The 27,231-nt window shown below is 39.1% G+C and overlaps 1 protein-coding gene across 3 annotated transcripts in view; it reads right to left on the minus strand.

The window, feature by feature from the left end:
• LOC133631151 (piezo-type mechanosensitive ion channel component 2) overlaps window positions 1-27,231 on the minus strand; it is a 258,049-nt gene that overhangs the window by 230,012 nt on the left and 806 nt on the right. The gene's annotated exons all lie outside the window — the stretch shown is intronic.

Genomic DNA, 27,231 nt, shown 5'->3' on the forward strand with positions numbered 1-27,231 from the left:
CCGGGGTTGGGGGGGGGGGGGGGGGGCGGGTTGGGGGGAGAAAAGTTAATCTGAGGCTGAGTTGAATGTTTAATGTTGCACTTTTTGTATGTAGAAGGAAAGTTTTGTCATTTTATTTAATCTGAGCAACAACTTGAAGCAGGTTAATGTTGCACTTTATATGTGGAAATGTTGCACTTTATATGTAGAAAGGTTTTGTTAAGAAACCAATTATGAGCCTTATCTTATTTAGTTTTTATTTTATATATGTTGACTGCATTAACCCTGGCAATCGACCCTGTGTGTATATGTACACTACCGTTCAAACGTTTGGGGTCACCCAAACAATTTTGTGGAATAGCCTTCATTTCTAAGAACAAGAATAGACTGTCGAGTTTCAGATGAAAGTTCTCTTTTTCTGGCCATTTGGAGCGTTTAATTGACCCCACAAATGTGATGCTCCAGAAACTCAATCTGCTCAAAGGAAGGTCAAACTGTTTTCAGATGTGTGAACATGATTGCACAAGGGTTTTCTAATCATCAATTAGCCTTCTGAGCCAATGAGCAAACACATTGTACCATTCGAACACTGGAGTGATAGTTGCTGGAAATGGGCCTCTATACACCTATGTAGATATTGCACCAAAAAGCAGACATTTGCAGCTAGAATAGTCATTTACCACATTAGCAATGTATAGAGTGTATTTCTTTCAAGTTAAGACTAGTTTAAAGTTATCTTCATTGAAAAGTACAGTGCTTTTCCTTCAAAAATAAGGACATTTCAATGTGACCCCAAACTTTTGAACAGTAGTGTATGTTATTGTTATGCTTAGCATTCATGACTGCCTGCTGTTGCACTGATCAGCCTAGTGGTGGCTCACATCCATCACACACAGAGCTATTTTAAAGCAATGTTAAAAGGATAAAGCCATTGTTTACAAATTTTGGTAAATAAATAACCAGAAAATGTATATTTTGTTGTTTTCTTACTGTACCGAAAATGAACCGAGCCGTGACATCTAAACCGAGGTACGTACCGAACCGAAATTTTTGTGTACCGTTACACCCTTAGCTGTATGTATACTTTTGACCCAGCAGATTTGGTCACATTTTCAGTAGACCCATAATAAATTCATAAAAGAACCAAACTTCATGAACGTTTTTTGTGAGCAACAAGTATGAGCTCCAATCACTACATCACAAAAAAATAAGAGTTGTAGAAAGTATTGGAAACTCAAGACAGCCATGACATTATGTTCTTTACAAGTGTATGTCAACTTTTGATCGCAACTGTATATAGGTTGTGTGTGTGTGTGTGTGTGTGTGTGTGTGTGTGTGTGTGTGTGTGTGTGTGTGTGTGTGTGTGTGTGTGTGTGTGTGTGTGTAGACGGTGGAACGGTTAGAATCTGGTGAGAAATGTTGGAATTGTGCAAGTTTGAAAAATGACCCATTCATTTTAAATAGGAAAAATGTCCTGGAAAACCTTGAATTTCTGGTAATCTGGGACACTAGGGAAGAAGAAAAATGCAGGCAACTGGGTCCCGGCTGAGCCGAACGTTTGATACGATCCAATGAAAACTGTGGGAAAAGAAGGTCGCCAAACTTTTATCGACTCGCTGAATCAGAACAACATATGTGAATGCCACAAGGCAATTAAAAGACAAAAGGCAAAACAAAATAGACGAATGTCCATTCCCAAAATGACCATGTAATACATTTACTTATTTTGGTAATATTTTTAAAAAAAATACATTTGTTAATATTTCCATGAGTATTAATTCATTTAAAAATAAATTACAATTACCGTATTTTTCGGACTATAAGTCGCAGTTTTTTTCATAGTTTGGCCGGGGGTGCGACTTATACTCAGGAATCGACTTATGTGTGAAATGATTAACACATTACCGTAAAATATCAAATACCGTATTTCCTTGAATAGCCGCAGGGGCGCTAATTAATTTAAAACCCTCTTCTCACTCCTGCGTTTACCAAAAGCATGCGGGATTGGCAAGCAAGCGTTAATTATTTTAAAACCTCTTCTCACCCCGGCGCTTACCTTATCATGAAAACCACATGTAATAAAAAAAACGTTATTATGGTCTTACCTTTAGGTATAAATGAGTCCATGCGCAGCTCCTATAGAAGTCTTCCTTATCTTTCTTCAGTTTTAAAAGTCTCTCTGTCTCGATGGAGATCTTCCTTTAAGTATTAACTCCTGCTTCGATTGAAAGCCCAGTTTAGAAAACTGTTTTATTTTAGATATGTAATCCTCCATGTTAAAAGTGCAAGCAAACAATGGCTCCTCACTCTTGCTGCTTGTCTTCTTCTGCAGCGCCGGTCTTCTGCGGTACCAGCAGTCGCAAGAAGGATCACTAGCGCCCTCTACCACCAGGAGGCGGAAGTCATTTAATGACTCATATTTGACCCGGCGGAAGTGCCAAGCATGCGCTAATTATTTTGCGAAACGAGTTTGACCCGGCTGTAATTCTAGGCAGGCGAATACTATATCCCCGGCGGCAATTCAAGGAAATACGGTAATATTATTTCGCTCATTCACGTAAGAGACTAGACGTATAAGATTTCATGGGATTTAGCGATTAGGAGTGACAGATTGTTTGGTAAACGTATAGCATGTTCTGTATGTTATAGTTATTTGAATGACTCTTACCATAATATGTTACGTTAACATACCAGTTGGTTATTTATGCCTCATATAACGTACACTTATTCAGTTAATTATTCATTAAATTGCCTTTCAAATGTCTATTCTTGGTGTTGGGTTTTATCAAATAAATTTCCCCCAAAAATGCGACTTATATATGTTTTTTTCCGTCTTTATTATGCATTTTCGGCCGGTGCGACTTATACTCCGAAAAATACGGTAACAGTGTTACGGAATTTTGTCAATTTTTAACACTTTTTCATCCTCTATGTTCATTTTTCTCTTGCCTTTTATGTCCAATCTAACATTTAACCTTTTTAATTATCTGACGACTTTTTCTTAATTTTTTACAATTTTCTGTACCTGAATCAAAAATGGCAACATTTACACTCATCAAAAGTTTGGAGACACTTTCTAATGCTATTTAATGAGGAGGTGTCTCCAAACTTTTGGCTGCTGCTGTGTAGTGAGACCAAAAGCCTACAGTAGGTATGTGCTGCTCATTAATTGACTTATCCCCCAAACGGAGTCAGTCATTGGTGGACAAAAGTACGGTAAGAGAAAGACGTCTGCCAGGTGAGGCGTGACAACAGCACTCATCGCGGCTGTCGTCGCAGTCTGCTGCCTGCACACGTTCCACTTTACATTTCCTACTTCCTGTCAGCTCCCGTGCACATCAGGGGCGACGGAAGAGTGCTCATTTGCAATTTGAAAAAACAAAAAAAATAACATAAATTATTAAAAGGTATGTTTACGATAAAAGGGAAGTCAATTCACTCCCTGGCGAGCGCATTATTAATTCATACGGTTAAAACGGCTTTCCACGAATTAATGGAGACCATGCAAGACCACGCGATTGCTTCTGGAAACAAAGATGGTGCATCGGGCTGTCAAGTGCTGCATTACAGTGGGACTGAGTGAGTCTTATATGGACTTTAAAAAAAAAAATAAAAAAAAGGACCTCAGACTCAAGACCACAGCGGCATTGTTTGCATTTGTGGCCGACCACCGCCATGAAACATTTAAACACAAAGCAAACGCTACTTCATTGAGGGCGCTGACCGCGTTCCCACAAGGCAAACGTGTAAAACAGCTGCAGGAAAACAAAACAAAAACAAAACTACTTTGATTAGCACTAACTAGAGATGTCCGATATATGCGTTAAAATGTAATATCGGAAATTATCGGTATCGTTTTTTTTGTTTGTTTTTTATTAAATCCACATAAAAAACACAAAATACACTTGCAATTAGTGCACCAACCCAAAAAACCTCCCTCCCCCCATTTACACTCATTCACACAAAAGGGTTGTTTCTTTCTGTTATTAATATTCTGCTTCCTACATTATATATCAATATATATCAATACAGTCTGCAAGGGATACAGTCCGTAAGCACACATGATTGTGCGTGCTGCTGCTCCACTAATAGTACTAACCTTTAACAGTTAATTTTACTCATTTTCATTCATTACTAGTTTCTATGTAACTGTTTTTATATTGTTGTACTTTCTTTTTTATTCAAGAAGATGTTTTTAATTTATGTATCTTATTTTACTAATTTTTTTAAAAAGTACCTTATCTTCACCATACCTGGTTGTCCAAATTAGGCATAATAATGTGTTAATTCCACGACTGCATATATCGGTTGATATCGGTATCGGTAATTAAAGAGTTGGACGATATCGGATATCGGCAAAAAGCCATTATCGGACATCCCTAGCACTAACATGAAAGCAAATGTTCAAATATTCACGATTTCTGCATCACCAACGAACGCTGCTATTTTACAAAAAGGACTCACGCTGCAAGCCTCGCCGGCCAGGACAGCAAAGCCAGCTCACCCTGGCTATCAGGGTTCTGCTCGCGTGAGGAGCGATCACATTGAATTACTGAGTTTTTTCTCGTAACTTGTCTTTATATATGGCATGAATGTATTGTGGCGTGAGCAAGCGTGACATGTTTTTGACTTGCATTTAACTTGTTTTTAGAAATGTCCGATAAATGCTTTAAAATGTAATATGAGAAATTATCGGTATTGTTTTTTTTGTTTTTTTTTATAAAATCAATATAAAAAACACAAGATACACTTACAATTAGTGCACCAACCCAAAAAACCTCCCTCCCCCATTTACACTCATTCACACAAAAGGGTTGTTTCTTTCTGTTATTAATATTCTGCTTCCTACATTATATATCAATATATATCAATACAGTCTGCAAGGGATACAGTCCGTAAGCACACATGATTGTGCGTGCTGCTGCTCCACTAATAGTACTAACCTTTAACAGTTAATTTTACTCATTTTCATTAATTACTAGTTTCTATGTAACTGTTTTTATATTGTTTTACTTTCTTTTTTATTCAAGAAAATGTTTGTAATTTATTTATCTTATTTTATTTTATTTTTTTTAAAAAGGCCTTATCTTCACCATACCTGGTTGTCCAAATTAGGCATAATAATGTGTTAATTCCACAACTGTATATGTCGGTATCGGTTGATATCGGTATCGGTAATTAAGAGTTGGACAATATCGGAATATCGGCAAAAAAGCCAATATCGGACATCCCTACTTGTTTCGATGCAATATTTTAGGTCTTTCTAATCATTTCTATTAAAAGAAAAAAAGAAAAATCCCATCTTTCCAGGACCTCCCATGAAGAACGTCAAAAAGACCACAGGAAGTTTCTTTAAAGCAGAACAACACTATGATGACATCCATCCATCCATTATTTCCTTCAGCTTATCCGAGGTCGGGTCGCGGGGGCAGCAGCCTAAGCAGGGACGCCCGGACTTCCCTCTCCCCCATACTTGCCAACCTTGAGACCTCCAATAGCGGGAGGTGGGGCGGGGGGCGTGGTTATTTACAGCTAGAATTCACCAACTCAAGTATTTCATATATATTTCATATATATATATATATATATATATATATATTTATGTATGAAATACTTGACTTTCAGTGAATTCTAGCTATATATATATATTTATTATACATATAAATAAAAGAAATACTTGAATTTCAGTGTTCCAGTGGCTATCCAGTAGATGGCAGTATTGTCCTGTTTAACTTCTCCGTTCATGAATGAGTATATCATTTCGGCCACCGTGTTCAATGGAGAAGTCTGTTCTACAAAATTTACAGGCAACATACCCCCTCCCCTTCGAACTGTCCTGGATGAACTGAAATTCTTGTTTCCATTCGTTTTGGAACTTGCAAGCGTATTTCTTCATCTTGCTCCTCGACGGCGTCGCCATGGCTGTCATTTCCTCGTTCTTCTGCTTCGTCTCCTTGTTGTGTGCGCAGTTGTGCACTCTACTCTCTAAAAGCCATAGATGTTATGACGTCATTGGGCAGGCAAGCTGTTTATATTGTGGGAAAGCGGACGTGAGAACAGGCTGTGCCCACTCAGGTCCGCATTGAGCTGGAGGGGGCGTGGCCTCCAGCTCCGGCTGAATACCGGGAGTTTGTCTGGAGAAAATCTCTGCCGGGAGGTTGTCGGGAGAGGCGCTGAATACCGGGAGTCTCCCGCTAAAAACGGGAGGGTTGGCAAGTATGCTCTCCCCAGCCACTTCGTCCAGCTCTTCCCGGGGGATCCCGAGGCGTTCCCAGGCCAGCCGGGAGACATAGTCTTCCCAACGTGTCCTGGGTCTTCCCCGTGGCCTCCTACCGGTCGGACGTGCCTTAAAAAAAAACCCTAGAGGGGCGTTCGGGTGGCATCCTGACCAGATGCCCGAACCACCTCATCTGGCTCCTCTCCATGTGGAGGAGCAGCGGCTTTACTTTGAGCTCCTCCCGGATGGCAGAGCTTCTCACCCGATCTCTGAGGGAGAGACCCGCCACCCGGCGGAGGAAACTAATTTCGTCCGCTTGGACCCGTGATCTTGTCCTTTCGGTCATAACCCAAAGCTCATGACCATAGGTGAGGATGGGAACGTAGATCGACCGGTAAATTGAGAGCTTTGCCTTCCGGCTCAGCTCCTTCTTCACCACAACGGATCGATACAGCGTCCGCATTACTGAAGACGCCGCACCGATCCGCCTGTCTATCTCACGATCCACTCTTCCCTCTGAACAAGACTCCGAGGTACTTGAACGTCTCCACATGGGGCAAGGTCTCTTCCCCAACTCTGTACTGTGTATGAATACCGATCTCAATTCTAAGCAGGAAAATGATGAATCACATTTTTTGCAAAATCATGCGGTCCGGCTCTAGAAAAACAGTTGTGGGACATCGTCTAACACAGGGGTCACCAACGCGGTGCCCGCGGGCACAAGGTAGCCCGTAAGGACCAGATGAGTAGCCCGCTGGCCTGTTCTAAAAATAGCTCAAATAGCAGCACTTACCAGTGAGCTGCCTCTATTTTTTAAATTTTATTTATTTACTAGCAAGCTGGTCTCGCTTTGCTCGACATTTTTAGTTCTAAGAGAGACAAAACTCAAATAGAATGTGAAAATCCAAGAAAATATTTTAAAGACTTGGTCTTCACTTGTTTGAATAAATTCATTAATTTTTTTACTTTGCTTTTTATAACTTTCAGAAAGACAATTTTAGAGAAAAAATACAACCTTAAAAATGATTTTAGGAGTTTTAAACACATATACCTTTTTACCTTTTAAATTCCTTCCTCTTCTTTCCTGACAATTTAAATCAATGTTCAAGTAAATTAATTTTTTTTATTGTAAAGAATAATAAATACATTTTAATTCAATTCTTCATTTTAGCTTCAGTTTTTTCGACGAAGAATATTTGTGAAATATTTCTTCAAACTTATTATGATGAAAATTCAAAAATATTATTCTGGCAAATTTAGAAAATCTGTAGAATCAAATTTAAATCTTATTTCAAAGTCTTTTGAATTTCTTTTAAAAATTTTGTTCTGGAAAATCTAGAAGAAATAATGATTTGTCTTTGTTAGAAATATAGCTTGGTCCAATTTGTTATATATTCTAACAAAGTGTAGATTGGATTTTAACCTATTTAAAACATGTCATCCAAATTCTAAAATTAATCTTAATCAGGAAAAATTACTAATGATGTTCCATAAATTATTTTTTTTATTTTTTCAAAAAGATTCAAATTAGCTAGTTTTTCCCTTCTTTTTTTCGGTTGAATTTTGAATTTTAAAGAGTCGAAATTGAAGATAAACTATGTTTCAAAATTTAATTGTCATTTTTTTCGTGTTTTCTCCTCTTTTAAACCGTTCAATTAAGTGTAAATATCATTAATTATTAATAATAACATAGAGTTAAAGGTAAATTGAGCAAATTGGCTATTTCTGGCAATTTATTTAAGTGTGTATCAAAGTGGTAGCCCTTCGCATTAATCAGTATCCAAGAAGTAGCTCTTGGTTTCAAAAAGGTTGGTGACCCCTGGTCTAACACAAACAATGAGTCTGCCACTTAATGCCATACACACATCCACATCCACAAAGCAGCAACAAAAAGAAACATAAGTGTTTACGGTTTTTCAAATTTTGAGTTAAATGACATACTAGAAGTGTGTAATCTCCATAAAAGTGTTCAAGTGACACCATTGACACTTTTGCGCTCTGAAGTGAATAAACATGTCGTCCTCTGACCTCAACAAATCGATACACGTCCAACGTGGATTCCACGTCCGTGGAATTTAAAAGGCTTCACATCCGAGCGTAAGGTTTGACCGTGCTGACAGATTTAAGGCCTGACCTTGTGTGCTGGGGGTTTAACAAACGTCAGCAATCTATTTCTGTGTAAAAACAAGATGCAAAGGTTGGCAACATTGCGCCCAAAAGCTGCTAATTTACAATGTTGCAAATATTATGACTTGTACCGGGTGGAAAAATAAATGTTCTCACCTCCGACCCCGGCTATCTTTAGCATAGGGTTCCATTAGATACGCTGCAACACGGCTTTTTAGTTGTCAGTTCTTATATCAAAACATATTGCAGAGATTAGTACAGTTGTGAAACAAGTGCTGCATTAAAGCAACACTAATTAAGAGACAATTTATCTGATTTAAAGTGTCTCATTACATCACATTTACTTTAAATTACCGTATTTTTCGGAGTATAAGTCGCACCTGCCGAAAATGCATAATAAAAAAGGAAAAAACATATATAAGTCGCACTGGAGTATAAGTCGCATTTTTGGGGGAAATGTATTTGATAAAAGCCAACACCAAGAATAGACATTTGAAAGGCAATTTAAAATAAATAAAGAATAATGAACAACAGGCTGAATAAGTGTACGTTATATGAGGCATAAATAACCAACTGAGAACGTGCCTGGTATGTTAACGTATCATATTATGGTAAGAGTCATTCAAATAACTATAACATATAGAACATGCTATACGTTTACCAAACAATCTGTCACTCCTAATCGCTAAATCCGATAAAATCTTATACGTCTAGTCTCTTACGTGAATGAGCTAAATAATATTATTTGATATTTTACGGAAATGTGTTAATAATTTCACACATAAGTCGCTCCTGAGTATAAGTCGCACCCCCGGCCAAACTATGAAAAAAACTAGGGATGTCCGATAATGGCTTTTTGCCGATATCCGATATTCCGATATTGTCCAACTCTTTAATTACAGATACCGATATCAACCGATACCGATATCAACCGATATATGCAGTCGTGGAATTAACACATTATTATGCCTAATTTGGACAACCATGTATGGTGAAGATAAGGTACTTTTTAAAAAATAATAATAAAATAAGATAACTAAATTAAAAACATTTTCTTGAATAAAAAAGAAAGTAAAACAATATAAAAACAGTTACATAGAAACTAGTAATTAATGAAAATGAGTAAAATTAACTGTTAAAGGTTAGTACTATTAGTGGACCAGCAGCACGCACAATCATGTGTGCTTACGGACTGTATCCCTTGCAGACTGTATTGATATATATTGATATACCCGGTATAATGTAGGAACCAGAATATTGATAACAGAAAGAAATGGGGGGGGGGGGGGGGGGGGGTTGTGGGTTGGTGCACTAATTGTAAATGTATTTTGTGTTTTTTATGTTGATTTAATAAAAAAAAAAAAAAAAAAATTTAAAAAAAAAACAATACAGATAAAAAAAACGATACCGATCATTTCCGATATTACATTTTAACGCATTTATCGGCCGATAATATCGGCAGGCCGATATTATCGGACATCCCTAAAAAAAACTGTGACTTTCGGTCCGAAAAATACAGTAGTTGAAAAGACAACACAAACATTAAATAATGTCAATAAAAGTGTTTTCTCGCTGTCGCTGTCAACCGCTCCAAACACAAGAATGATATGAAACTGAAAAAACGCAAAACACTATTAAGCAAAGCAGCAAAAAAAACACCTACAGTAGCTGCTGAAAGTTCACAAAACAAAACGGAAGTTAGCTAGGCTACCAGGAAGTTCGCTAGCACTGAGCGGAAGTTAGCCGGGCTGCCAGGAAGTTAGGACCCTAACCAAAACCCAAAACTAACCCTAACCTTAACTTATTTTCAGCAGGATTTTTAAAAATGTATTTCTGATTTCCGTGTTCCGTATTGTCTCTCCAGCTTCACTTCTGTTTGAGACACGCTCCACTTCCATTGTCGTCACCCCTGTGGGCGCGACTTAGACTTTTAATGGTAGCGCCTTAGGCTATGTCTACACTAAGCCGGATAACCCCTTAAACAAATAATTTTTTAGCCTGAGCCTCGTTTCAGCCGTTTAAGGTTCCCCTCCTCGGACAATTTTTTACACGGGTAAGTGTGCCGTCTATTTCTCAAATCTCCAGCTCTTAGCTCTGTATGGACTCACTGATCGTTTACAAACTGAGTTCGGAGAGGAAGTGACACCAGAAAGACAGCGCCCCACACAGGACATCAGAAAGTATGCGCCAAAGCCAGATTCATAACAACCCGTTCGGTAACTCGGCGGCAACCACTAGAAAGATGGAGGCGAGTCATCCAGACATGGCCGTGTTTCTCCTTCTTGTGCGCTTTTGGAAATCACACAATACCTCAAGAGAAGGAAACGGGCGATTGCAGCTATTTCGGATACAACACATCTCAGACGGCACCATAGCACACTGCAAAAACTGAAATCCAAGTAAGATTAAATAGCTTATATAAGCTTATTTTCTGTCTGAGAAGATCATTCTTCTCACTAAGCAGATTTTGTGTTAGAGTGTTTTACTTGTTTTAAGTGTTTTGGTCCTAAATGATCTCAGTAAGGTATTACAGCTTGTTGCTGAGATTTTATGACATATATTGAGTAAAACATGCTTGAAACTAGAACAGTGGTTCTTAACCTGGGTTCGATCGAACCCTAGGGGTTCGGTGAGTCGGCCTCAGGGGCAGGGGCGGATTAAGAAATTTTGGCCCCCTGGGCCTGACATGGTCTTGGCCCCTCAACCCCCCGCGCATGTGGGCGCACACACACGCACGCACTATGCAAGAAATACTGTATACTGTGAACAGACATGCACACTGTACTGTACAGAAGAGTGCACATACTGCACACACACTATTAGGTATACCACACAGACACTGACAAGCACAGGTTTCACACAGACACAGGGGGAGGGGATAAATGGCCTAAAAATAAACATTTTTGAAAATGATTACGCCCACTTCAGTGATGGTGCATTGGGTCATTTGAGAGATATTATGTATTGGAAGTTGGTAGCTATCATGAAATAAACCCCCCAACCCACCCAAAAAACTAAATCGGACATGATTTTTGCCCCCTTTTCCTCCCTTCTATCATTAAAAATAAAATAATATCTTAGGAAAACACATTGGCATAACGGCAGCTGTGCAGCAAATTGAGGCTCAAAGTCTGTATCTATTTGTGGTTAAGCTTGAGGAGAAGGAGAAAGGTAAAATGATAACATGCATCGGAGAGCACCACAAAGAAAGGTGTAGGCCAGTTCATGGTACAAGGGCTGCATGCAGGTCAAGATAGCCCATTTCCAAGAATGCTATAGTGGCTGGACAGGCACTGGACATGTCCTGAACTCAGTGTCAGACGTGGCTGCCGAATACTTGGATGAAGTGAAGCAGCTGACAGATCTCATGCTGCCCCATCTGAAGACTGTCCTGGCCAGGCAGAGGATGGATGAGGAGACCTTCCCAATGGACCCTGTCAGTGAACAGGCTAGTAACATTGATGGCACCCCTGTGCACAACATTGGGATGGAGAGACAATGTGGCAAGGTGGACTACAAACTGAAGAAGTTGGGCACACTGAACGCAGTCAATAGGTCAATAATTTTACAGAAGAGCCAGGAGCTTCAGAGGTTTCAAGGCAGCAGCACAAGCAAAAAGGGAGGTTGAACTCAACTGGAGTAAATTCATGAAGGCAAAATTCGAGAGTAGGGCAGATGAGAAACAAGAGATGGCTCAAAGAAAGGAGAGTAAGAGACTAGACATGCTGGACACACTGAAATCTTTTGATGGCCCCTTCACGATAGTGGGGAAGTTGAAAAGTTCCTTGTGGATGAAAGTCTGCACAAGAATGCAAAGCTGCAGAGAATGAAGCTTGAGGTTCAGTTTGCCACAGAAAGCACCAAGCTTCTGCCTAAAGTCAATCCTATCTTCACAATCCAGGTGACACTTCCCAGAAATGGCAAAAGTGCAATTCTCCAAGTCATAATGGATACTTAGAATTTTATGGTGGTGGTAAGTATTCATGAAAACAGGTAGCCTAACATTAGTGAATGGGTGAATTCTGGAAATAACCTAAAAATCTTACACAGTGCACCTTTAAGCAAGGGGTTTCTTTCGTGCTTTCAATTTTGCAAAATCATCCACCACATCATTGAAGTCCAACTCTCTTGTCAGCTCACTCTCAATTGCCATTAGAGATAACGCATTTAATCTTTTCTGAGTCATTCTTGTGCGCAGCTCATTTTTTACTCTTGACAAAAGAGAGAATGAGCGTTCTCCCTCACAGTTACTGACCGGTAGAGTGAGAAAAATCTGTAGCGCAATGTATGTATTAGGAAACGTAGGCTGTAGTCCAAAATGTATTATTGTTTTGAGCAGTCCTGAAGGGGTCCTCTCCTCATCAGTGTTGTTGAGCTGTATAAAAGATTTGAACTGTATAAGCTCCTGTCCAAGACTTTCATTGAGGTCAGATGGGTATGATTCAGTGAGAATCTTGGCCTTGTGAAGGACTGAAGCATTGGACTCTGTATCCAAAGAGAAAAGGACACTGAACAAATTGTTCAGATGTTTGTAGGCCTCCAGACGGTGATTAAGGCTTGAACTCAGTTGATCAATAGAGGCAATAAATGTCTCTATTTGAAACAGTTGCCTTCCCTCAAGCACAACATCTGGGGATGCTGATTCATCAGCAAACTTTTTACGTTTCCTCGTCCGTTCAGCCCTGTAAGATGGGGTGCCACCCAACATGTTTAAGGCTTTCTGCTCAAAATGATCAAATAGATCTCTTTGGGAGAGAACAAAGGTGCGCAGAGATTCCAGCAATCTAACTGCTGTACCAAGGTCCATGTCTGCTTTTTGAAGTTGCAGACTTGTGGCCTGAAATCTGGACAGAACAGTGTCCCAAAAGCCTGCCATGAAGGCCATCTCAAGTGAATCCAGCTTCCGCACTAGACTGTCAGCTTCAGTTCGTGTGTCTCGTTTCTCTGTGTCATCAGTGGAAATAACCTGTAGTGCTGCTTTTATTTTACTGTAGTTCTGCCACAGTGCTTTGGTAGATTCTGCACGGCAACTCCAACGCGTGTTGGATAAAGCTTTAAGTGTGAGATCTATGTTGGAATTGCCAAATACCCTGTCCCATCGGTGTGTGGATGCAGTTGTGAAGTTGTAAATAGACTGAATCAAGTCAAAATACTTAGAGACTTCATTTCCACATCTGTCAATGCTGTTGACTCCCACCAAATTCAAAGAGTGAGCTGCACATGGAATATAGTGTATTAATGGGTTGCTTTTCTTTAAGTGAGCCTGCAACCCATTATACCTCCCTGACATGTTGCTGGCATTATCATAAGCCTGCCCCCTGCAATTTGACAGCTCTAACCCTAGATTTTCCAACACAGACATGACACAGTTAGCCAAACTTTCACCTGTATGGCTAGTAATGGGCTCAAAACCCACAAAGCGTTCAACAACACTGCCCTCTTTGCTAACAAAACGGAATATGAATGTCAATTGGTCCACATGAGATAAATCTGGGGTTGAATCCACAATGATAGAGTAGTATTTGCTTGCTTGCAGTTCATCTGCTATAGCCTGTTTGGTTTTTGCACCCATCAATTCAATGAATTCCTCACAAATGGTGGAGGACAGATATGAGGTATTACCTCGACCCATCTGCCCAAACTTTCTGATGTGATCCTTTAGAAAGGGATCAAATTCAGCCAGGACCTCCAGAATACCAAGGTAGTTCCCATTGAGAGGAGACCCTAACGATTCATTTTTACCCCTAAATGCAAGGCCCCTTTCTGCAAGGAATTTAATGACTGCAACAACTCTTTGTAACACCTGCCTCCAATAGCTGCTCTCTGCCTGAAACTGTTTGAACAGGTCTGCATCAACTGTGGCACCTTTGGCGCGGTTCAAGACTGCTTGCATGCAGGTTATGTGCTCAGCACTTCGCTCATGTTCACCAAATCTTTCTGAGTGTTTCCAATCACAATAGCCTGTCACAAAAGAATGCGTTTTTGGGGAAAACAGTTTGCATGCAAAGCAGTAAACATTACCAGTAGAGGGAGAGTACATCAGCCACTCTCTTTGTACTCGTTGTCCATTGGGCAAGTGTGAAGTTGTGAAATGATTTTGCACCTCTTTGAATAAGAACTTCCTTCATTGACTCAGTGAGGGTCTCAGCCCATTTAGCGGGATCACTAGGTAGAGTTGTCACTGTAGATGGTGTTGAAGAAAGATTCAGCTCATTTTCTATGCTGTCCAGAGGTGCAGTGACCTCACATTCATCCGAGCAACTGGCTACTGCTGAATTGGTTGAATCATAAGCATCAGAAGCATTTGGTTCAGTGTCTACACTTGTAGTGGTCTCAGGATCTTGGGAGCTACATGCTAGCTCAGGTGCATTGCTAACCTTAGCTGAATTTGCAGTAGCATTTATAGAATTGCTTTCAGCAGATGTCTTTGTACTGAAGAAGCTGGAGATATTTGGAACACTCTCAAGTAAAACTGATTCCTTTTTTTTCTTTTCTTGCTGAATTTTTTTTCTAGCTCCTCCACTTAAACGTTTATGATCCATATTTCCCTTCTTTCTTTGCACATTGGCTCTTTGCCTATCACAACAGATAAACCAACTATGTGTGTGTGTGTGTGTGTGTGTGTGTGTGTGTGTGTGTGTGTGTGTGTGTGAGTTTGTTTGTGTGTTTATGATCGGTGCTGCTTCCTTCAAGTGTGTGAGGTGATTTAGAAAACTAGCAACCCAGCATCAACACTCCAAAGCAGAGAATAACAGCTTACTAGCATAGACAATTGAGAGCAGAGAATCAACTGATTCGTCTGATAGACAGCAGGAGAGCAGAGTGGTCAGTGATGATCGAATCAAGAAAATGTCTAAATGGCAAGGGAACAGACTGATTTGTACTGAGGAGAAAGAGAGAGAGAGACAATTACAGTGAAATATATTCCAAAAGAGCCAAGTGACTAGCTGAAGGCAGGGACAAATGCCTTGGAGTGACCAACAAGAGTGCAAAGTACCAAATGGCAAAATGTGGAAAGACCAACAGGCAGATCTGCTTTTACCTCTTATCTTCACAACCAAAAAGTTGCTAAATGATGTTTTCAGTCGCTAGCCAGGTATGGCCAAAAGACGCGAAATCTAGCGGCAAAGTCGGTCAATCACACTGACAGTGAAACAAATATTTTGAAAAGATAATAATTGTACACCTTTGTGCACTTTAGTCTTCTATCTAAATATTTTCACAAAGGACACCAAGGCAGCTTGCTAGCTATGATGGGAGCAACAATGTCTGATAGACAGCAGGAGAGCAGAGTGGTCAGTGATGATCCAATCAAGAAAATGTCTAAATGGCAAGGGAACAGACTGATTTGTACTGAGGAGAAAGAGAGAGCCAAGTACAGTTAAATATATTCCAGAGCCAAGTGACTAACTGAAGGCAAAGACAACAGCCAGATACCTTAGCAGAGACCAACAAGAATTCAAAGTACCTAATAGCAAGATGGCGAGACCAACACAATAAATTGTATTAGGATTTAATTTATTAACGTTAATCTTAACAGCCAAAAAGTTGCTGAATAATGTTTGTAGTCGCTAGCCAGGTATGCCCAAAACAAGAGTCGCTAAACCTAGCAGCAAAGTTGCTTAATTGCAACACACTCTAGGATTCAGGGGAATTAAGGATAATAAAGATATTAATTGTACAACTTTTTGTACTTTTTTTCTAGTTTTTTGAGTCGCCAGCCATGTATGGCCAAAAGTCGCTAATTGAATGCCAACGTTGCTTAATCGCCAACACACTGGGACTCACTGAAGGACTGACTGAATAAAAAAGATAATTAAGATAATTGTGTACTTTTCTCTTCTGATATTTTCTCTAAGGACCCCAAGCTATCTGCAAGCAGCAATAATGTCTGACAGACAGGAGAGCAGAGTGGTCAGTGATGAATGGCAAGGGAACAGGCTGATTTGTACTGAGGAGAAAGAGAGAGAGAGAGCCAATTACAGTGAAATATATTCCAAAAGAGCCAAGTGACTAGCTGAAGGCAGGGACAAATGCCTTGGAGTGACCAAGAAGAGTGCAAAGTACCAAATGGCAAAATGTGGGAAGACCAACAGGAAGATCTGCTTTTACCACTTATCTTCACAACCAAAAAGTCGCTAAATGATGTTTTTAGTCGCTAGCCAGGTATGGCCAAAAGACGCGAAATCTAGCGGCAAAGTCGGTCAATCACACAGTGAAACAAATAATTTTAAAAAGATAGTAATCGTACAATGTCTTGTACTTTTGTCTTCTTTCTTAATATTTCTCAAAGGACACCAAAATGTCGCTATCTGCAGGCAGCTTGCTAGCTATGATGGCAGCAACAATGTACCTTAGAGTGACTGACCAACAAGAGCTCAAAGTACCTAATGGCAAAATGTGGAGAGACAGACACAATAAATTGCATTAAGATGAAGAGAACTGTTGCTATTATTAATATTAACATCAACCAGAAAGTCGCTAAATGTCACCAGCCAGGTATGGCCAAAAGTCGCTTAATTGGCCACACACAGTAACAGAGAAACTAACAAAAAAAAGATCATAAAGATAATAGTTGTACAACTGTGTGTACTTTTGTCTTCTTTCTAAATATTTTCCCAAAGGACACCAAAATGTTGCTATCTGCAGGCGGGAGCGTGCCTATGTTCCCCGGGTCCTATGTTCCCCGGGTCCTATGTTCCCCGGTTGTTCCTGGGTCTTTGTATGCGACCGGGGAACTTAGGACCCTTTTTCTAAAAAAGGGTCCTATGTTCCCTGCATTGTATCTGGCGAAATTGCGAAATTGTGCCCTGACCAAAACCATCCCTAAACCTAACCTGTCACAGGGCGTTGTGGAGCACTTTTTTTTGGCGAAATTGTGCCCTGACCAAAACTATCCCTAAACCTAACCTGTCACAGGGCGTTGTGGAGCACTTTTTTGGCGAAATTGTGCCCTGACCAAAACCATCCCTAAACCTAACCTGTCACAGGGCGTGCGGCAGCAGATAGAGCAACTCAAACGCGAACTTCCTTCCTTCGACAACTTAAACGCGTCTCTGTCATGCGTGTCTGCGTGCGTCTTACTTAGTCGCGCATTGGAAGCAGCGGGGAACATAGAACCCTTTTCTGGAAAAAGTGTTGTACGTTCCCCGCAGCGGGGAACATAGAACCCTTTTTTTTAAAAAGGGTCCTTAGTTCCCCGGTAGAGGGGAACATAGGACCCGGGTAACATAGGGACGGGGAACATAGGGATGACCCGCTGCAGGCAGCTTGCTAGCTATGATGGCAGCAACGATGTCTGCCAGACAGGAGAGAGTGGTCAGTGACGATCGAATCGAGAAAATGACAAAATGGGTCAAAGACCAAAAAGTTATTAACTGACAGCAGTGACAAATGTCAGACTGTAAACTTTCTCGAAAGAAAAGGACAAAATGGGAAGATGCTGATAATAACAGCAAAATGGAAAATATAAGAATTTCCAAGTAATGCTCAACTCAAGTGTGTGTGTGTGTGTGTGTGCGCGCGTTAAACTTCTTGTTGAATGATTTCAAATTATCTCTGAGTCTGAACTGAGGGAAAGGAAACCAAATTTTGAGCAGTCTCTCACGAGTTCAAAATACCAAATGAGGAGATTCTAAAAGAACAGACCGGTTTATGAAAGACTTGATGGGGGAGGGGCACAGCTAAGAATACTTGAGTGAGATTCTGTGATCCAAATTCGAGATAGAGCTTTTTGATAATGATAATTTGTCAGAGTAAGGTTGTGTAATCAAAATTTGAGAATGAGCTTTGTCAATCAATCAAGAATATTTGCATTAAGTTCTGTGATCAAAATTCAGAAACAACCTTTAATAATTGATAAAGAATATGTGAGTGAGGTTGTGTGATCCATCCAATTTGAGAATTAGCTTTGATAATAATGATTGAGAGCCTCTGGCCCTCTGTGGATCATGGCCGCGGGGCCAATTTTGCCTGGCCCCTTGGGGCCTCTGTGGGTCGTGGCCGCGGGGCCAAGTTGGCCTGGCCCCTTGGGGCCTCTGACCCTCTATGGATCGGGGCCAAGTTGGCCTGACCCCTCGGGGCCTCTGGCCCTCTATGGATCATGGCCGCGGGGCCAAGTTGGCCTGACCCCTTAGGACCTCAGGCCCTCTGTGGGTCGCGGCCGCGGGGCCAAGTTGACCTGGCCCCTTGGGGCCTCTTACCCTCTATGGATCGTGGCCGCGGGGCCAAGTTGACCTGGCCCCTTGGGGCCTCTGGCCTTCTGTGGCTCGCGGCCGCGGGGCCAAGTTGGCCTGGCCCTTTGGGGCCTCTGGCCTTCTGTGGGTCGTGGCCGCGGGGCCAAGTTGGCCTGGCCCCTTGGGGCCTCTGACCGTCTATGGATCGTGGCCGCGGGGCCAAGTTGACCTGGCCCCCTGGGGCCTCTGACCCTCTATGGATCGTGGCCGCGGGGCCAAGTTGGCCTGGCCCCTTGGGGCCTCTGACCGTCTATGGATCATGGCCGCGGGGCCATGTTGGCCTGGCCCCTTGGGGCCTCTGGCCCTCTGTGGGTCGCGGCCGCGGGGCCAAGTTGACCTGGCCCCTTGGGGCCTCTTACCCTCTATGGATCATGGCCGCGGGGCCAAGTTGGCCTGGCCCCTTGGGGCTTAAGATTATTATTTTTGCAAAAGTAGTTTTGCTTGGGTCGCGGCCGCGGGGCCAAGTTGGCCTGGCCCCTTGGGGCCTCTGGCCCCCTGGGCCTGGGCCCGGTCATTAATCCACCTATGCTCAGGGGTTCGGCGGAGGTCAAGACACACCCGACTCATCATGTAAATACAAACTTCTCCCAATCGGCGTATTACGGATACGGCAACAGCAGAAGTCAGACTGATTTGCAGGTGTGTAATTTGTTGTGAGTTTATGCACTGTGTTGGTTTTGTTGTTTGAACAAGGTGATGTTCATGCACGCTTCATTTTGTGCACCAGTAAACAAAACATGGTAACACTTTAGTATGGGGAACATATTCACCATTAATTAGTTGCTTATTAACATGCGAATTAGGAACATATTGGCTCTTAATTAGTCATTATTAAGTACTTATTAATGCCTTATTCGGCATGGCCTTATTATAACCTTAACCCTCTAACCCTGACCCTAACCAAATAACTCTAAATTAAGTCTTTATTACTTAGAATACGTTCCCCTAGTGTCCAAATAACTCTAAATTAAGTCTTTGTTACTTAGAATATGTTCCCCATACTAAAGTGTTACCAAAAACATATAACTTTGTCTAGAATTTGAAAAAAAAACTATTTTATTTTTCACTAAAGAAGGGTTCGGTGAATGCGCATATGAAACTGGTGGGGTTCGGTACCTCCAACAATGTTAAGAACCACTGATCTAGATATATGGGTTACGATACGATTCACTAATAATACGTTTTAAAACATTATGATTCAATGTAATACAATTTGATGCAGATAGAATCCTTGCATGGAGACATTTTTTTTAATGTATCATGTATCAGGTCAGAACAATGTCATTGTCTTTATTTTTTAATAGACACATACAAAACATGCGGTTCCTGTATTAATTATGAGCAACTTCAGTGCATTGCAACCTATACATTTTAGGAAAAAAAGATGTAAACAAAACACTTTTGAAAAAGCGATGAGGTATTTACTGTTGTTTGCTCAGGTAGCAACAATAAAGTACAGAGAAAAGGAAGCTGTGCATAAAGCAGTAACACAAGTGCAAGATATAATTAAGTGCCACCACATAAACTAAACAGCAGCTTCAGTGTAGAAGCTCAAATACTTTACATAGTGCTATTCTGCTTACTATGCATCAAGTTGTGTCTAAGTTGTAAATGGAAGTCTTTCAGATCAGCGTCTTAGTCTTGCCAGATGGTAGATCTGCTAACATTAGCTTTTCTAGCTCTCAAGGGTCTTCTTGCCAGGGTGGGTGCTCAAATTAGTCGTGCAGCCGCTACTTTATCGATGCTTTCCAAACTTTACGAATGGCCATACTTTTATCCAACACACTATATAAAAAAAAAAAATCCATACATTTACCACCAATTAATGCACCATTCGGGGGTGCATTATTCGTAAACTTTTTCAGAGCTGTCTGCTATGTTGCCCTGTCGTCATTCGTAAACAAGAACGTTGCTCTTGTACTACGTAATCACAGAAGTTTCGCAAGATTAGAGCGGCCATATTTTGTGGCACAGCTCCGATCAACCGATTTATGACTTTCCAACCGGACATTGACCGATCCATACTAGGTATAGATCGCTTTAAAGTAGGGCTGCAACAACTAATCGATTAAATCGATTAAAATCGATTATAAAAATAGTTGCCGATTAATTTAGTCATCGATTCGTTGGATCTATGCTAAAAAAAAATAAAAAAAAATTTTTTTTTTTTAATAAACCTTTATTTATAAACTGCAACATGTACAAACAGCTGAGAAACAATAATCAAAATAAGTATGGTGCCAGTATTCTGTTTTTTTTCAATAAAATACTGGAAAGGATAGAAATGTAGTTTGTCTCTTTTATCCGATTATTAATCGATTAATCGAAGTAATAATCGACAGATTAATCGATTATCAAATTAATCGTTAGTTGCAGCCCTACTTTAAAGGCTTGCCAAACGATCTACGCATATCTCTAATGTTAAAATCGGTTTTCAGTTAGTACCGATTCATTTTTACACTCCTACCAAGTACAGTATCAGTATACGGTTGATACTAGGGGACGGCGTGAGTGGCTGTGCCAGCAACCTGAGGGTTCCTGGTGCGATCCCCACCTTCTACCAACCTCGTCATGTCCGTTGTGTGCTTGAGCAAGACACTTCACCCTTGCTCCTGATGGGTCGTGGCTAGCACCTTGCATGGCAGCTCCCGCCATCAGTGTGTGAATGGGTGAATGTGGAAATAGTGTTAAATCGCTTTGAGTACCTTGAAGGTAGAAAAGCACTATACAAGTATAACCCATTTACTGCAGTGATTACAACAATATTTTTCTATCTTTGCAAAATCTTGTTTTTGTTATTGTTTACAAATTTAGGAAATAAGTCACTGGACACAGAGGATTTTAGGGGCAAAAACCAAAGGATTTAGATCAGAGCCGACAGTACTTTTTCCTTATGTTTATTTATGTTGCACAACTGACGTTATTCACTTAATATCAAAATATTGTATTTAATAAAAGATAATAAGAAAATAATGTGAATATTCAATTGACATTGTTACACCGCCATCCTTTGTTGCATGTTTACAATTGTGATTACATTTTTTTAAATAATTTCAATTATAAACAAAGCAAAACTATACCTCAATGAAAATGCACTCCATACTCTATACTGCACCTTGGTACTCCCATACCTTACATACTGTGTTGAAGTATGGGGGAATACTTACCACAACACAATTCATCCTCTGATCATATTACAGAAAAGCTCAGTGCGGATCATTCACAACGTTGGTTATTTAGAACATACTCATAATCTGTTTATGCAATCAAAGTTGCTCAAATTTGATGACCTTGTTAAATATAATACATTAATAATCTTATATAAAGCATTTAACAAATTATTGCCGCCTAATCTACAACGTTTTTTTATAGGACGAGTGCAGGCTCATAACTTGAGAGGCTTTGGATATTTCTTATTGCCGAGAGCTCAAACCACTCGTAAACGTTTTTGTGTGTCTGTATGCGGAGTAAAACTATGGAACAAACTGGATTTACAACACAAGCAATGCCAAACTATTAATCAAATTAAACTATTATACAAACATGGGGTCTGGTTCAAATAAAGAGATGAGGGTCTTTAATTTGGCCTGCTGTTGTACTCTGTCTCAAAGTGTTAACATGTGCTCAGTGTTTCCTTACCATTATTGCTTTGTTGTCTATTACCATTGTTGGTATATTCATTATTCCTACATTGTTGATACAAATTATTGAGGTATATTTTAATATTGTTACCTGTGGTAATGCCACTATGATACAAAATCTGTATTATAATCCTTGAACAAAGTAAGAGTGAAACTCATGTGAATAATCACTGAATGGAGAACTGGGGGTAGGATTAAATAAATTATCTTCTTCCCACTCCCTTTCAGGCAAAACTGGACAATCATGCATTACATACTATACATTACCTTTTGCACTATATTAATTTATATTATTATGGGTTGTCAACTTTGCACTTTTTTATGTCATTGCCTGAAATAAAAATAAAAAAATGAAAAAAAAAAATGAAAATGAAATTATCTTCATTAGGTCATCATGAGTATCAGTATATCAACATTGAAATATACTGCCCCTGTAACTACTTGGTATTGGATCCATACCCACATTTGTAGTATCACCTACAACTGCTGTAAAGTACTGAAACAACAGAAGGAGGGTTCGGTGTGTCGGCCTAAGGCAGGGGTCACCAACGCGGTGCCCGCGGGCACCAGGTAGCCCGTAAGGACCAGATGAGTAGCCCGCCGGCCTGTTCTAAAAATAGCTCAAATAGCAGCACTTACCAGTGAGCTGCCTCTATTTTTTTATTTTTTATTTATTTACTAGCAAGCTGGTCTCGCTTTGCCTGACATTTTTAATTCTAAGAGAGACAAAACTCAAATAGAATTTGAATGCAGAGGACAAATTTCACCACATCTAGTGTGTGTGTGACAATCATTGGTACTTTAATCTTTAATCTTAAAAATCCAAGAAAATATTTTAAAGACTTGGTCTTCACTTGTTTAAATAAATTCATTCATTTTTTTACTTTGCTTCTTATAACTTTCAGAAAGACAATTTTAGAGAAAAAATACAACCTTAAAAATGATTTTACGATTTTTAAAACACATTTACCTTTTAAATTCCTTCCTCTTCTTTCCTGACAATTTAAATCAATGTTCAACTAAATTTATTTTTTTTATTGTAAAGAATAATAAATACATTTTAATTTAATTCTTCATTTTAGCTTCTGTTTTTTCGACGAAGAATATTTGTGAAATATTTCTTCAAACTTATGATTAAAATTTTTAAAAAAAATTCTGGCAAATCTAGAAAATCTGTAGAATCAAATTTAAATCTTATTTCAAAGTCTTTTGAATTTATTTTAAAAATTTTGTTCTGGAAAATCTAGAAGAAGTAATGATTTGTCTTTGTTAGAAATATAGCTTGGTCCAATTTGTTATATATTCTAACAAAGTGTAGATTGGATTTTAACCTACTTAAAACATGTCTTTAAAATTCTAAAATGAATCTTAATCACGAAAAATTACTAATGATGTTCCATAAATTCTTTTTTTAAGTTTTCCTCTTCTTTTTTTCGGTTGAATTTTGAATTTTAAAGAGTCGAAATTGAAGATAAACTATGTTTCAAAATTTAATTGTCTTTTTTTTTTTCGTGTTTTCTACTCTTTTAAACCGTTCAATTAAGTGTAAATATCATTCATTATTAATAATAAAATAGAGTTAAAGGTAAATTGAGCAAATTGGCTATTTCTGGCAATTTATTTAAGTGTGTATCAAACTGGTAGCCCTTCGCATTAATCACTACCCAAGAAGTAGCTCTTGGTTTCAAAAAGGTTGATGACCCCTGGCCTAAGGGGTTTGGCGGAGGTCAACACACACCCGACTCATCGTGTAAATGACAACTTTTCCCTATCGGCGTATTATGGATACCCCCAAACAATGTTCCCTCTAATTTTCCATTTGCGTGATCAAACGCAAAAACTCCTTGTGGCCACACCAGCAGCACACCTGTCCCAAACCTGATTAAATAACAAGTTAAATGTTTTATTATTATAATCAAATGACAACATTAATTTCCATGAGATTATTTTCTAATATAAGTGTTTTGGCCCACTTACAATGACAATAAAACATATTGTTTTTTCAGGAGCTGTGTACTAGTATTGTATGTATGGGTGGGGGTCCTGCTTTGGAAATAATTTGTACCCCTTTCAGATATCGCATTTAGTTCCCACTTAAACATTCACATGTTGCACAATGAGATGTAAACATGGAATCATGTGCACATTCCTGCAACTTTCTGTTTGTAAAATATATCTTTATTAGTATTTCTTTAATATGATAACATAATTTCATGATTGATATTTATAAAATAAGATTAAATTAAGAAAAAAAAACATTTTATTTTTCACTAAAGAAGGGTTCGGTGAATAAACATATGAAACTGGTGGGGTTCGGTACCTCCTACAAGGTTTAGCACCACTGATATAGAGTTATCAGAGGAGGCTGCAATATGCCTCGCAATATAGACTACAGGCCACATCGCCCATCCCTATCGGCAACCGTATTTTGTAGATGTTTTTACTTCACCAGACTCTCGAGGGCACTTATTGATGACTCTCTAGCCAAATGTACGCTTTGAACGGGTCACTGGTGACTCATCGACAAATCAAATTTTGATGATGAAAAATGAGAAGTTAAGTATAAAAAAACTAAGGTCCAAATTCATCAGAATTACATAAGAACGTGACTTTATTTAAACTTTAAACCTCACCTTGCTTACTCCAATGCAGGCCCGTCAAACGTTTGTTCAGCGTGGGCCACATACTGGGAGGCCACATTAATATTTGTGTACATCTTTGTCATTTTGTAAAAAGGCTTGAAAGTGAAATTATTGCCGGTATATGCTGATATCATTATGATTGCTGTATTTTCCGGAGTATAAGTCGCTCCGGAGTATAAGTCGCACCGGCCGAAAATGCATAATAAAGAAGGAAAAAAACATATAGAAGTCGCACTGGAGTATAAGTCGCATTTTTGGGGGAAGTTTATTTGATAAAACCCAACACTAAGAATAGACATTTGAAAGGCAATTTAAAATAAATAAAGAATTAGGGATGATGTTCGAAACCGGTTCTCCCGGTTGTTCGATAAGAAAAGAACCGTTCGATAAGAAAAGAACCGTTCGATAAGAAAAGAACCAATTCCATGGACTGGAATCCCTTTTTGAGAACCGGTTCCTGTTATCGAGGCCACTGTAGTAAAGAAAAAGAGTTAGTTCTTTATTCGAATCCCTGGGAACGAATCCCGTCCCACAAGAAATGCCCTGTGGGACATCACAGGAAATGACGTAGCTCAGTCATCAGACTGAGCTACGTCATTTCCTGTGATGTCACACAAGCAGCAAAAATAATGGACCGGGAAAAAACACCTCAAGGCATGGCTATTCACCTATAGTGATCACAGAGATAGGTTGTTTTTGTGTTACTGTATATATTAGTTTTTCTGAAAAATCCCACTTAATATACTTTGGGTAACAACAGTCAATATTTTATTTTTTATTTTTTTTAGGGGGGTAACAGTCAATATTTATTTATTTATTTTATTTGATTTTTTTTCTTATAAAATAAAAGTGAGCTTTTGTTAAACCAAATGTTGTGTTTTTTTTCCATATACAACAACCTATCTGGACTCCATAAGAGAATCGATAAGGACTCGGTTCGATAAGAGGATTCGATAATAGGCTCGAACTCGATAATTTCTTATCAAACATCATCCCTATAAAGAATAGTGAACGACAGGCTGAATAAGTGTACGTTATATGAGGCATAAATAAGCAACTGAGAAGGTGCCTGGTATGTTAACGTAACATATTATGGTAAGAGTCATTCAAATAACTATAACATATAGAACATGCTATACGTTTACCAAACAATCTGTCACTCCTAATTGCTAAATCCCATGAAATCTTATACGTCTAGTCTCTTACGTGAATGAGCTAAATAATATTATTTGATATTTTACGCTAATGTGTTAATAATTTCACACATAAGTCGCTCCTGAGTATAAGTCAAACTATGAAAAAAAAACTGTGACTTATAGTCGGAAAAATACGGTATAGCTAATTAAAAAGTACAACAATTTCAGTATCTCAAAAAATTTGTAAAAATGTCAAAAAGTTGAATATTGTAAGCAACGGTTTAAGCGCTGATCAGCAATCGAATTGAAAACTGAGCCTTTAATTCGGTCCATTTGTCTAAATTGAAATGAAGACACCACTGTGTGTTATAGTTGCTGTAGTTTTCCAATTTGTTGCTGTTTTTTGTTATTGTTAAACTTGAACGCCACAAAGTGTCATGGGTAGGGATGTCCGATAATGGCTTTTTGCCGATATCCGATATGCCGATATTGTCCAACTCTTTAATTACAGATACCGATATCAACCGATACCGATATCAACCGATATATACAGTCGTGGAATTAACACATTATTATGCCTAATTTGGACAACCAGGTATGGTGAAGATAAGGTACTTTTTTTTAAAAATGAATCAAATAAAATAAGATAAATAAATTAAAAACATTTTCTTGAATAAAAAAGAAAGTAAAACAATATAAAAACAGTTACATAGAAACTAGTAATTAATGAAAATTTGTAAAATTAACTGTTAAAGGTTAGTATTTTTAGTGGACCAGCAGCACGCACAATCATGTGTGCTTACGGACTGTATCCCTTGCAGACTGTATTGATATATATTGATATATAATGTAGGAACCATAATATTGATAACAGAAAGAAACAACCCTTTTGTGTGAATGAGTGTAAATGGGGGAGGGAGGTTTTTTGGGTTGGTGCACTAATTGTAAGTGTATCTTGTGTTTTTTATGTGGATTTAATAAAATAAAAAAATAAATAAAAATAAAAAAAGATACTGATAATAAAAAAAACCCGATACCGATAATTTCCGATATTACATTTTAACGCATTTATCGGCCGATAATATCAGCAGACCGATATTATTGGACATCTCTAGTCATGGGCTATTAAAAAACTAACTTTGTGCTGCAAATAACCCCCAGGCCGAAAGCCGCCCCTCCTTATAGGCAAATCACACGCTCTGCGTAGCCCCACGCGTGTAAAATGTCAATTAACGAATGCCATGGCGCTTCATA

This window comes from Entelurus aequoreus, linkage group LG16, assembly GCF_033978785.1.
Source record: "Entelurus aequoreus isolate RoL-2023_Sb linkage group LG16, RoL_Eaeq_v1.1, whole genome shotgun sequence".
Taxonomy (NCBI): domain Eukaryota; kingdom Metazoa; phylum Chordata; class Actinopteri; order Syngnathiformes; family Syngnathidae; genus Entelurus; species Entelurus aequoreus.